The sequence below is a fragment of the Muntiacus reevesi genome, chromosome 11, assembly GCF_963930625.1.
Source record: "Muntiacus reevesi chromosome 11, mMunRee1.1, whole genome shotgun sequence".
Taxonomy (NCBI): Eukaryota; Metazoa; Chordata; class Mammalia; order Artiodactyla; family Cervidae; genus Muntiacus; species Muntiacus reevesi.
This window is the reverse complement of record NC_089259.1, coordinates 2940321-2953445: the sequence shown is the minus strand read 5'-3', so window position 1 is coordinate 2953445 and position 13125 is coordinate 2940321. Positions and strand designations below refer to the sequence as shown.

Here is a 13125-nt window from a genome sequence, read left to right as displayed (position 1 = left end):
TATTTACAGTCTTTTAAACATAATCACTTCATTTAGGCATTATTACAAAACTGGGATTATAATATATAATTTATGTGTGTTTATAATGCATATCTATCTATCCCTTTGTCTATCTATCTAAACATACAGTATGATATGAATAAAGTACAAGCTGAAATGCCTTTCTGCTCCCCAACGGGCTACTAACCAGTCCAAAGATATCTGTTGAAATGGCTCACAGTTAAAAATAAAAGATGCTAAACTCCATATAGTCATGTTCAAAGGAAGTTTGATTCATGGGCTTAAAATCTCACAGTGTAATAAGTCTCCAAAATTAACTCTTCCTGCCAGGAAGGGAGGGCTGTCTTCCTGAGAAGAGTTAAGTCATGAGATAGCAATTTCTTCCCCTTTCTTCCACATGCTGAGGTTGGCAGTGGCAGAACATTGAACTTATTTCTCCCACAATGATGTCCATGCATCAATCCCCAAACTGGAGTCTTAGCCCTTCCTTCTGTTTGAAAGTGACCAGTGGCAAATGTACTCCATTTGGCTGAGTAATGATCAAAAGAAAGAGAGTGAACTGAGAGACATGTTATTTGGAAATAGCTTATATTCCCAGAAATTAGCACTCAAGGGGTCATACATGTGACATGGTCAAAAGAATGCCATGTTAGGTCATTGGGAACTATCTCAACTTTTCAGGCACAGCTGGAGCGAGAAGAGCCCAGAAGCAAGGTTTCTCAGAGACCATGCCTTTCATGGAAAAAAGGGGGAAGGAGGCTGTACATCATTGTGGTCATCAGACCAGGAAATGGACCAACAAGGTCCTGAAGGAACCACCAATGCACCTCACGAAAGGTCTTGCCTTTGGTGGCCCACAGTTCAGAAAGAACCAAAGGCCACATTGGTTAGACAATTGTAAGTACAGAAAAGGACTCTCCCTTCCTGAGGTCACTAACAGAACCTGGGCTGAAAGAGACTTGATACTCTCCTAGGCCATCAGCTGTAACAATTTAAAATCAGCTTCTCCACAGTTTATAGAGGCTCTGCTTTGTCTCCTGGAGAGAAGTCATTGAACTGGGGAGTTCACAATACTAAGTTGACTGACCCAAACCAGAAGTCTTAGAGTGTTATCAGATAAGAGTATCATTTATCAGAAGGGATCAATGTGTATGTAAAACTGATTCACTTTGCTGTAAACCGGAAACTAACACAACACTGTAAATCAATTACACTCCAATAAGAATTTTTAAAAAATGCATGGAAATAAAGCCAACTGGCTACTTTAAGTCTGAACATAAATATCTGTTTTTGGTAGCCTACCTTTAAAAAAAATGACCATTAACATAATATAAAATTAAAATAAAACAAATATAATTCCAACATATGTATTAATAAGTCTTTTCATTTTTTAATTACTCTAAGTGCAGCATGGTGCAAAGAAAAAAGCTCTGGCTTGCAACCAAAGACTTGAAGTCAAGGACCCACCAAAACATTTTTCAAAACTAGGTGAGTGCTATAAGCATTATGAGCTATAGCTCATGAATTAATCTGTGAATTAGACACAATGATTATTGTAGTACCTACCGAAAACAGGTTTGAAACAAATGAGATATGTAATATTATCATCCATAGTACTTTTCAAATTCACTGTTTGAACTTTTCAAATTCACTATTCACATCTCAATATTTGGTAGATATATTTAAAATGAAAACTCCATCTAACATAAAATCTTATTTTATTCCTTGAAAGTTTTTGCCAAGTTGATCTCTTTCACAATATTTTAGGATATTTATCTAACTTTTAATTCTAAAATCTCTTTTCCATATGAGAGAATTGAACTATAAGTTTTCTAAGTTTCCATTCAGCTCTTAAGAATTTTGTGATTCTATCTTTTCCTTTTGCTCTTAGAACACATTTTATTAGAACTATTAATAAGTATGAACATAGTGTAATTTCAGTTTTCCATCAGGGTAATGAGGAGCAAAAAGATTAAGTGAAAACAAGAATCTAGAAAGGGGAAAAATAAGAGACCAAAAATTTGAAAAGAAGCCGTCTGAAAAATCAACTAAAGAAGTAACCAAGAGTTGTGAATTGTGAAGTTGCTTAGTCGTGTCCAACTCTTTGTGACCCCATGGACTGTAGCCTACCAGGCTCCTCAGTCCGTGGAATTTTCCAGGCAAGACTACTGGAGTGGGTTGCCATTTCCTTCTCCAGGTGATCTTCCCAACCCAGGGATCGAACCTGGGTCTCCTGCATTGCAGACAGACGCTTTAACCTCTGAGCCACCAGGGAAGCCCACATTTCTGTTAATCTTAATACAGTGTTCTGTAAGACATATTTTACATACTTATTGGTTACTGGTTTTTTTTTTTTTTTTTCGAATTATTATAGTTGAAGCTTAAATGTTCATGAATAATTAGACAGGAGGCAATTGTCACTTTCTGATTTAGATACTATATGAAGGAATCACCATTCGGAGATAAAAGAGTTAAAGAACTTCACATTATCTTTTGTGAATTTGAACTGTCTAGAGGGAAATGGTTTGTAGGAGTCAGTGCTTTTGCAATGTGGAGTCGTGGCATGAGGCATTCTCCACGTTTCCCTTTTCCAGCAGAGTGAGCTGAAGCATCGCTGGAACAAATCCTAACAGCAGTCTGATCCGGCGTTTGTGGTGTTCCCAGCGAGCTCGTGTCCCTTGGTTCAAGGATAGATAATGGGTTATAAGCACCTAGTATTGCAAAGGTCTTGATTCTGCCCACCACTACTAAATTACCTATGTATGCAACCCAAATATTGATGTTAAATAACTTGTAAAGGAAACTTGGTAATGCAAAGAATGCTAAAGTAATCAGGCAGGAAGCAAGAGAAGTCAAAGAGAGACTTTCATATCAGAAACCTGTTCACTTTTCCTGCTGAGGCTAAAGTAACCACGAATCATTTTAATTAATCTGCCATAAAATGTCACAGCCTAAATGAGTTCAAAGGATTTCAATTCAATCCATAGTGCATCACAAATACCACCATGAACCAGAGTCAATGCTGCAGCCTTAAATCTGAGAGACATGCAGATAAGAAGACAGGTGTATGCATAAAAGAATAAAGTATAGTAGAAACCAATTACAGCAAAGTCGTTTTTCTTCCAAGAAAAAATTTTTATTATAAAAAGAAAAATTACTACAATGAAGGGAACTGATTTCTCTAATGATTGAAGTATCTACATACTTTCTTGATGAAATGAATTTCACTCAGGGTGAATTATAAATAAATTGTCCAGCTTGCCATGAATATTATAGTTCTAAAAAAAAAATGTACCACCTGCACTGAAAGATACATTCACCACCTCATATCCTAAACAATGTGATGTAATTAATGGGGCAGTTATAATTAATATGATGCTTTTATATCAAAGATTAAATATACAGATGGTGACAAAAGTCTAGGGTACATCTGGTTTCAAATAAGAGCCTGACAAAGGCTCTCTTGCTTGATTTGTTACTTAAATATTTGACAGGGTACAGAGATCTAATATGTAATTTTGCAGGTGAACATCACCACCCAGCTAATCCTACTGTGGATATCTTTATATTTCAGATCTGTGGTATTCTTTCTCCTTGAAGCAGATTGCTTTTTGTGGCAGCTGAATACTTAAGAACAACAAAGATGTATTATTAGCAAAAATCTGGCTTATTATTCAATTATCAATGGCTGGTTGAACTCTCAAAGTAGACTAAGTATGGCTTTGATAAATATGCAGAAGTTTTCAAAATGTTCTAAAATAGTAATATCACAAAATAAAGCTTTTCAGGATTTTTTTTTCTAAGGTATCTTTCTCTCTCATTCAAAATAACTAAGACCATATTGTACCAAAGAGAACTTCAGGAGTTTGTTGATATTTCAGGAGTGCTCATGTGTTTAAAAATTTAAAAAAAGATGAAGGGAGGATGAATTCATTCCTTTTAATTAAAGAAATGTGCTAGACAATACACTGGTAGCTACTACTTAACACAACGATGTGATTTATTGTTATTACTATGAACTCAACATTAGCTGCATAACTGGAAAAACTCTAACTTTTCTAAGTTTAGATGTGGTCACAATGATAATAATATTTCATAATATTGTATAATTGTTAAATAAATATGCCAAAAATAGTGTAGTTGTGGTGATAATAATAATAATAATAATAATAATAAATTATGTTGGTTTTCTTTCTGCTTTGAGTAAACATTTCCTTATTTTCTCTCTTCCTTCCTGACAATAATTTTTAGACTTTCAGAAGGGCAAGAAAATTTATAGAAATTTAAGTACCTTCCATTTGTCTCATTATATCATTGTTTTTCATCCCTCTGTAGTAAGTGTTTTTATAAGCACTAATATTTGTATTGTATTTGCCCTTCAGTTCAGTTCAGTTCAGCCACTCAATTGTGTCTGACTCTGCGACCCCATGAATTGCAGCACGCCAGGCCTCCCTGTCCATCACCAACTCACGGAGTTTACTCAAACCCATGCCCATCGAGTTGGTGATGCCATCCAACCATCTCATCCTCTGTCGTCCCCTTCTCCTCCTGCCCCCAATCCCTCCCAGCATCAGGGTCTTTTCCAATGAGTCAACTCTTCGCATGAGGTGGCCAAAGTATTGGAGTTTCAGCTTCAGCATCAGTCCTTCCAATGAACACCCAGGACTGATCTCCTTTAGGATGGACTGGTTGGATCTCCTTGCAGTCCAAGGGACTCTCAAGTCTTCTCCAACACCACAGTTATTTGCCCTTACTTGCTTAATTTTTCAACTTGACAATAAACTCTCTAAGAGAAAGAGCATATATGTACATGTTCCCATGCTTTGACCCTAGTTCATTTAGAAGACAATAAACTAACAATAAGATTTATTGAAAAAAAAATCAATATTGGGAATATTCAATGAGATCCCTGTCCATAAATACAGAACAAAAAAAAATATGATTACTTAATTCTGTACAGATTAAAAAATGCATACATGCACATACTCCATTCTTTTAATCCATACAACAATGATGAGGTATATGTTAGTATGGCAAAAAAGTAAAGTGTCCTGTGCTCAAAACCCTGTCATTACCAGTCACCTCACCTAAGGCTGTGACTCTGAGCCTGTCTTATCTTCAAATAAGATTAATATCCATCCTGCCTCCCTGGTAGGATCATAGTTAGAATCAAATGAGAAACTATCCACCTAGATATATATGAACTGCAAACATATACGTGTCAGTGAAAGTAGTGAAAGTGTTAGATGTTCAGTCATGTCCTGTCTTTGTGACCTCATGGATCATAACCCACCAGGTTCCTCTGTCCATGGAATTCTCCAGGCAAGAATACTGGAGTGGGTAGCCTTTCCCTTCTCCAGGGGATCTTCCCAACCCAGGGATCAAACCCAGGTCTCCTACATTGTTGGCAGATTCTGAGCCATTAGGGAAGCCCCAATACATGTAAGAGGTATCTACAAATTCTAACCTGAAAGGTAGGTTATAAATTATTAGTTATGAGTTGTCTTCTTCACATAGAAATTAAAAAAAGAACTCTGAAGACCAAACGGCCATATTTTGTACAGAAAAATATGTAGGTAAGATTGAAATAATGGGAGCAGTTAAAGAAGAATGCCTGTCAGAAGGCATGAACCATGTGAACCTTGAAATCTGGTAGAACCTGGATGGAAAACAAGTGAGAGGGAGGATGTGGCTGGCAAGAGCATTCGAAGACTGGCTTGACGCAAAGCACAAGCAGACTACTTGGGGAATTGTAAGCGTGTCCCTGTTGGAACTGAGTACTGGTGTAGGTAAATAATAGATGAACTTGGAGAGCTAAAGAAGTCAGGGTGTGGAGGATTTTGAATGTCACAGTAATTTTCAACTTCTGCATGCAAACAGTGAAATATTTCATGTATGGAAAAACAGTATCTGTGTAACCAGTAATATATTATGAAATGAGTTGAATTTTAGGAAAACAAACCCTAAATTATATCCATTGGATTGGAGATGGAGAATTGATTGGTTAAAAGCTTATGCGTAAACAATGGAAGGAAGGAAGGGAAGTTACTGTGGTCTATTCAGAAATGAAGATCAAAACAAAACAAAACAAAAAAAAGAGAGAGAGAGAGCTTAAGGAGTAAGCTCCTAAGGATGGAAAGGAGGAGAAGTGATTAATTCAATGTCATAAGTAAGGACCATGGAATTAGTAGAAGTTTCAGATATATACAATATGGTCTTAGAACACACAAGTGAAACATGCTTAATTGACCAGATGCATGGTGGTATGTCTATTAGTCCCTGGGGTGTTTAGGTCTCAAGAGGAGGCCCATCCTATCAAACCCTTGTCTAGCATGAATAAGTAAACATGAGTGTAGCATTATAGAAGAGGAATTCAAACAGTATTTGAGAATACAGCTTTGGAAAATCAAGGTCTTATTTATATTTAAATAGTATGAACATCATAATATTAAATCTGAATATGAGACCCAATATATAATGCTTAATCCTTATAAAGTAATATGTCATAAGGAGTGTGAAGGGCTCCACATAGGAATAATGACCAATAGTGATTATTAGGATGGCAGCATTTTGCACTATTAGCTCTAAAATCATTGCTAGAGAACTACTAGATCCTTAATTAAGGGGGAAAAAGAAAAGAAGGCCAAAGAATTCCCTAAAAGCTTTTGAAGGAAGATGACTGACTGGGATTCTAACACCTAAATGAGAAATAAACACACATAAAGGGAATGTAGTGGTTAACTTCATATGCCAACTTGTCTGGGCCATGGTGCACAGATATTTGGTGGAGCATCATTTGGGGTGTTTATGTGAGGGTGCTTTGGGATGAGATTAGCATTTAAATTAGTGAACTTTGACTAAAGCAGCCTGCCCTCTGTGATATGGCTAGGCTTCATCTGGTCAGTTGAAGGATTGAATGGAACAAAAGACTGACCTACCCCAAGCAAGAGGAACTTTGAACTTGAACTGCAACATTGGTTTTTCTGGCAACCTAATCTTCAGACTTGTAACTTGCTAATCTCCATAATTGCATAAGCCATTTCCTTAAAATAAATCTCTTTCATAGATAGATATAGATCTATCCAGCCAATTGATTATGTTTCTTTGGAGAACCCTAACTAACAGAGAGAGCAATACACACATAAGAGCAGCATCACGCCAATACTGAATATGCAGTGAGTAAGATATGTGAACACACCATAAAGTGGATATTATGCAAATATTCAATAATGTTGTCTGTAAACAAAACTGAAATTCTGAATCGAGATTAATGCTAAATTCTGAAATACTTTGTATAAACAGTATAAAAACTGCAGTATAAAGTCTAGCAAAAGTCAGATATTCTCTTATTTTTGTACCTTATAACCTGTCATAAAATATTTTAGGAAGTAAGAAAGGTATTTCAATTCTGGAGTCAATCAAGGCAAGTTTTAGATATTTAGGAGCTCTCTTACTACTTTCAAAATAATAGCTTATATGAAAACATATATTTGAAATTTTAATTAATCAAAGTCTTCATTTTCATAGAGCTTTACAGTTTACAAAACACAAATGAATATTATGTATATTTATTGATATATACTAACAGATGTTTGTGAGACTTTTTCATAAACCGTAAAGCACAGAAGCAAATGTAACATATTGATAGCTATGTTATAGTCATTTTGTTAAACAATTTTAACTTGTTCATGTATGTCCTTGAAATAGCTTTGTTTTTCTCCTGTCACTGCCAAATTTAAGGATATCTTCTGCAGATCCCAAAGATTTGGTGTCACATTCCACCATAAACACATAACCTAGAGTAGTTTAAAATTCCGATCTCATATGTCCCTCTTCCCTCCAAACCAGCCATCAGCCTCTGAGTGAGGGTGAGAATGGTCTGTGAGGCAAGCAGAAGTAATGCAACTTAGATTAGGAGTAGGCCTTCCTGTTTGGTAAGATTATCAGGTAGCTTTCGCTTAACAATGACCACTGTTTGCCAATTAGAACCAATTAGCTTTCACTTAACACTGACCAATGTTTGCCAATTAGGAAATTAGGAATGGAGCGGAAATCCTCAGGAAAGACCCGCGCATGCGAAAAGTATTGACCAATGAAATTGCTTTGCAAACGTGTAACCAATCCGCTTCTCACCCTATAAATTTGTGTAACAGCTTGAGCTCGGGGCTCTCTGACCTGCACCACTGCGTTGGTTGTGGCAGGGAGTCCTGACTCAAGTCAGTAATAAACTTCCCCTTTTTGCCAGCTGCATTGTCTTGGAAGCCTTCTCTATTCCCGCTCGGGGATTCGGACATCGGGCATAACATTTGGGGGCTCGTCCAGGATCCCTTAACTGGGGGAAGAGAACACTTCCAGGACAGAGGGGAAGGATAGATAATAGCACCGGTGCTCAGGAAAACTCAGGAGGCCCGAAAACCCAGTGCTGTGTTGTCAGCTGTCCGTGTGTTTGTCTTTGGCTCTCCGTGTTTGTGTGTGTGCCGGCATTGTCTAACTCAGGGGGCCCGAAAACCCAGTGCTGTGTTGTCAGCTGTTTGTGTGTTTGTCTTTGGCTCTCCGTGTTTGTGTGTGTGCCGGCATTGTCTCAGGCAGGACAGGAAGTCCAGAGTAAATCGGGGCCCTGCTGTAAAGCAGGAAGGTATCTGGTGCAGGAAGTCCAGAGTAAATCCGGGGCCCTGCTGTAAAGCAGGAAGGTATCTGGCGCAGGAAGTCCAGAGTAATTCCGGGGCCCTGCTGTAAAGCAGGAAGGTATCTGGTGCAGGAAGTCCAGAGCAATTCCGGGGCCCTGCTGTGACGCAGGAAGGTATCTGGCACAGGAGAAAGCTTTCTCCAGCCGGCATAAGGCCGAGTCCAGCAAGCGCCCTGGAAGGCAGCCGGCTCTGTGGGAAGGAGAGTTCCTCTCCTGATCCAGAGTCTGGTCATGGGGCCCGAAAACCCAGCGCTGTGTTATCGGCCGACGTTTGTCTGTCCGTGTGGTTGTCTTCAGCTCTCCGTGTTTGTCTGTGTCTCTGTGTGTGTGCCAGCATTGTCTCTGGTCTCGTTTCTCTGGTCTCGTTCCTCAGGAGTTTCAGTGAACAGACGAATGGTTGTGGGGCAATTGATGAGTCCTGGCCAGGGCTACACCCTGGCGGACTCTGAAGGCCCTACAATAAGTGAGCCTCAGTAACTAGAGCCCAACCAGGTGTGGCTCTCCATGTTTATCCGTGTCTGTGCATGTGTGCCGGCATTGTCTCTGGTCTCATTCCTACTCTTTTCAGGAGTTTCAGTGAACAGGCGAATGGTTGTGGGGCAATTGATGATTCCTGGCCAGGGCTACACTCTGGCGGACTCTGAAGGCCCTACAATAAGTGAGCCTCAGTAACTAGAGCCCAACCAGGTGAAACTCTCCTTTCACTACGATTGTCAGCAGCTGTTGCAGGAGCAAATTCTGGCAGAAGTGTGGAAACGGGTCCCAGGGGCTGACGGGAGGCCAACCACCCAGCCTCATCTCGTGGACGAGGGGTTTCCTCTGTTGCAGCCTAACTGGGATTTTGAGTGAGCTGAAGGTAGAGAGTGTCTCCAAGTGTACCGCCAGACTCTGATGGCTGGCCTGCAGACCGCAGCAAGAAAGCCGACAAATTTGGCAAAAGTAGCCCACTGAGAGCCCAGCAGCCTTCCTAGAGAGGCTGATGGAAACTTTCAGGCAATATACACCTATGGACCCCCAAGTTGCGGAGTTAGCACTGCAGTTCTCTTAGCGTTTGTAAATCAGGCAGCCCCAGATATTAGGAAGAAATTACAAAAGATAGAGAGATTGGGAGAACAGACGATACAGGATTTATTGAAAGCAGCTGAAAAGGTATGAATTCGACAGGAGGAAAGGGAATTAGCTGAGAGGATCAGGAAGGAGAACATAGAGTGAGGGAAAACCGGAACAATCAGAGGGAGCTAGCCCAGATTCTTTCTGCGGGGATAAAAGCCAGAACAGAATTGAGGGAGGAACAGGGGCACTGGAAAAACGAGTGCCCTAAGAGGGACCTGAGGAGAGGTATGACCCAGAGAGAGAGAATCTCCCCTGGAACTCGAGTAGATCTGGGGACCCACCAGGTGTCCCATTCGTTTTTGGTGATACCGGAATGCCCAGCCCCTCTACTTGGAAGAGACTTGTTGAATACTCAGATTCATTTTGACTGATGGCATTCCCTGTGGATATGTTGGATAATTGCAGTCATGAGGAACTGGAAAATTCTGCTGAAGATTGCATGTTAGATCTGAGGAGTTGGCACCCTGAAAATCTGGAATATTTTCCTATTAGCCTGTCAAATGTAGGCTTTGTACCTCTCTATAGTGGAGATCAGACCCAGAAAGTTCTTGCTCTTTTTGCACCTGAGGACTCACTCACAGCTGTGGCACTTTACCTTGCTGATCAGTGGTGGGCTATTGATGATATTGTGAAAACATCTGTCCCTTCTAGAGAGAGGCTTAAGCAGGTGAGAACTCTTGGGGAGAGAGTGGTTAAAGCAGGAAATGGAGAGAAATGAGATCCCATTCCTGTGTCATAGCAGTACTGATTATGCTAAGATTCTGTGGAAGAAAGGAAAGGCCATTGGGTTTTATTCAGTTAAGCCTACAGAGCTGGGAGAATGACAGTCATGGATGGACTTGCACAGCCAATACATGTCTTATCCCTAGCCTTAAGAGATGAATAAATACCCGTTGGCCTGGGCTGAAACGGCAGGGATGGGACTGGCCAAACAGACATCCAGTTGTCATCTAGCTAAAGGCCTAGGCAACTCCTGTGAGGGTGAGATAGTACCCCATGAGCCAGGAAGCTCAGTGGAGGATCACTCCCCACATTCGACGTCTCATGGATGTCGGAATTCTCAAGCGGTGCCAATCCCCTTGGAACACACCCTTACTGCCGGTGAAGAAGTCAGGGGGGACAGATTCGAGAAGTCAACAAACGGGTGAGTGATATACACCCCACTGTCCCTAACCCGTATACCCTCCTGAGCAGTTTGTTGCCTGAGTACACTTGGTACACTGTGTTGGACTTGAAGATGCCTTTTTCAGCCTACCTCTGGCGGCCCAGAGCCAGGAGATATTTACCTTTGAGTGGACTGAGGGGGAAGGCCAACCGGTACCCGCCTCCCACAGGGGTTCAAGAACTCCCCTACCTTGTTTAATGAGGCTCTGAGTGAGGACCTCTACCAATATTGGACTTGCCACCCAGAGGTCCTTCTGCTACACAAATAGCCCAGCAAGAGGTCACCTGTTTGGGGTATAAGATCAGGCAGGGGCAAATGTGGCTAACCCAGGCCATGAAGGAAACAATATTGCAGATACCAGAGCCCAAGACCCCCCGCCAGGTGAGAGAGTTTCTGGGGACTGTTGGATATTGCAGAGTGTGGATCATGGGGTTTGCTGAGAAGGCCCGGCCCTTGTATGAGGAAAGTAAAGAGACTCCAAACTGGACTTGGACTGAGCCAACGAAACAGGCTTTTCAGACACTCAGACGGGCCCTACTGGAAGCCCCAGCCCTTGCCCTGCCTAACCCAAATAAGCCATTACAGCTGTTTGTAGCTCCCTGATTGCAGCGAGATACTGGCTGAGGCCCTGGCAGCACGAAAAGACTTAACTGAAAAGATGGGCAAAGGAAAGCGGGAGCCGCCGCGGTAGAAGAGTACAGTTGTGAATATGGCTCCGTGAAGTTTTATGTACTGTGTGGCTTTGGTGGGGTCTTAAGTTGTGGTCTGACACACACTGCTGTTGTTCCTCTGGATTTAGTGAAATGCCGTATGCAGGTGGACCCACAGAAGTAGAAGGGCATTTTTAATGGGTTTTCAGTTACACTCAAAGAGAATGGTTTCCATAGTTTGGCCAAAGGATGGGCCCCGACCTTCATTGGCTACTCCCTGCAGGGGCTCTGCAAGTTTGGCTTTTATGACAGCAACATGTTTGGAGAGGAGAATGCCTATCTGTGGCGCACATCACTGTATTTGGCTGCCTCTGCCAGTGCTGAATTCTTTGCTGACATTGCTCTTGCTCCTATGGAAGCTGCTAAGGTTCGAATTCAAACCCAACCAGGTTATGCTAACACTCTGAGGGATGCAGCTCCCAAAATGTATAAGGAAGAAGGCTTAAAGGCATTCTTTGGATGAGACAGATACCATACACCATGATGAAGTTTACCTGCTTTGAACGTACTGTTGCTGATTCCGTGGTGTCTGTGTTGAATAAAGAGAAGGGTAGCAGTGCCTCTCAGGCCCTCAAGAGACTTGGATTTAGAGGTGTATGGAAGGGACTCTTTGCCCGCATCATCATGATCGGCACTCTGACTGCACTACAGTGGTTTATCTATGATTCTGTGAAGGTCTACTTCAGGCTCCCTCGCCCTCCTCCCCCTGAGATGCCAGAGTCTCTGAAGAAGAAGCTTGGGTACACTCTGTAGATAAACGAAAGCAAATATGGACTGAATCTGTGTGTTGATCAAGGTTTGAGTAAAATGTAACTGGACGAGAGAGAATCCAGGCTTGCAAAGCGTGCCAGCTGATGAGGACAGGGAAAAAGCAGCACACGGGAACGAGGTACTGAGGGGAAGAGCCAGGGCAACACTGGGAGATAGATTTCACTGAGGTAAGGCCAGGCAAGTACGGGTATCGCTATCTGTTGGTTCTGGTAGATACCTTCTCGGGGTGGGTAGAAGCCTTCCCCACTAAGGGAGAGACAGCAACAGTGGTTGCTAAAAAGATCTTGGAGGAGACAGTGCCAGGTACGGGCTGCCAGTGACTATGGGCTCTGAAAACGGACCTGCCTTTGTGAGCCAGATTGTACAAGGGCTGGCCCAAGCTCTGGGGATGAAATGGATATAATCCCCAGATCTCAGGACAGGTTGAGAGAATGAATACAAAGTTGGCAATAGAGACTGGCGGGGACTGGGTTACCCTCCTTCCCTTCGCACTCTTTCAGTGCACTCATAACACCCCTTATAAGCTGCCCTTTTGAGATTCTGTATGGAAGACCCCCTCCTGTGTGTATTAAAACCTAGATGGAAAGGCCCTTATGTTGTTCTCCTTACCACTCCTACTGCTATCAAGGTCGACGGGATTGGACCCTGGGTTCACTGCAATCACGTGTGGCAAGCCACAC

General features: G+C 41.7%; 1 non-coding gene and 1 pseudogene across 1 annotated transcript; one reads left to right on the top strand and one right to left on the bottom strand.

Moving 5' to 3' along the window:
* Window positions 1-2203: 2203 nt before the first annotated feature.
* TRNAC-GCA (transfer RNA cysteine (anticodon GCA)) lies at window positions 2204-2275 on the bottom strand. Its single transcript has one exon. It is a non-coding gene; the product is annotated as a tRNA-Cys (tRNA).
* Window positions 2276-10795: 8520 nt separating this feature from the next.
* Window positions 10796-12427, top strand: LOC136144497 (solute carrier family 25 member 3 pseudogene; annotated as a pseudogene).
* The last annotated feature ends 698 nt before the right edge of the window (window positions 12428-13125 follow it).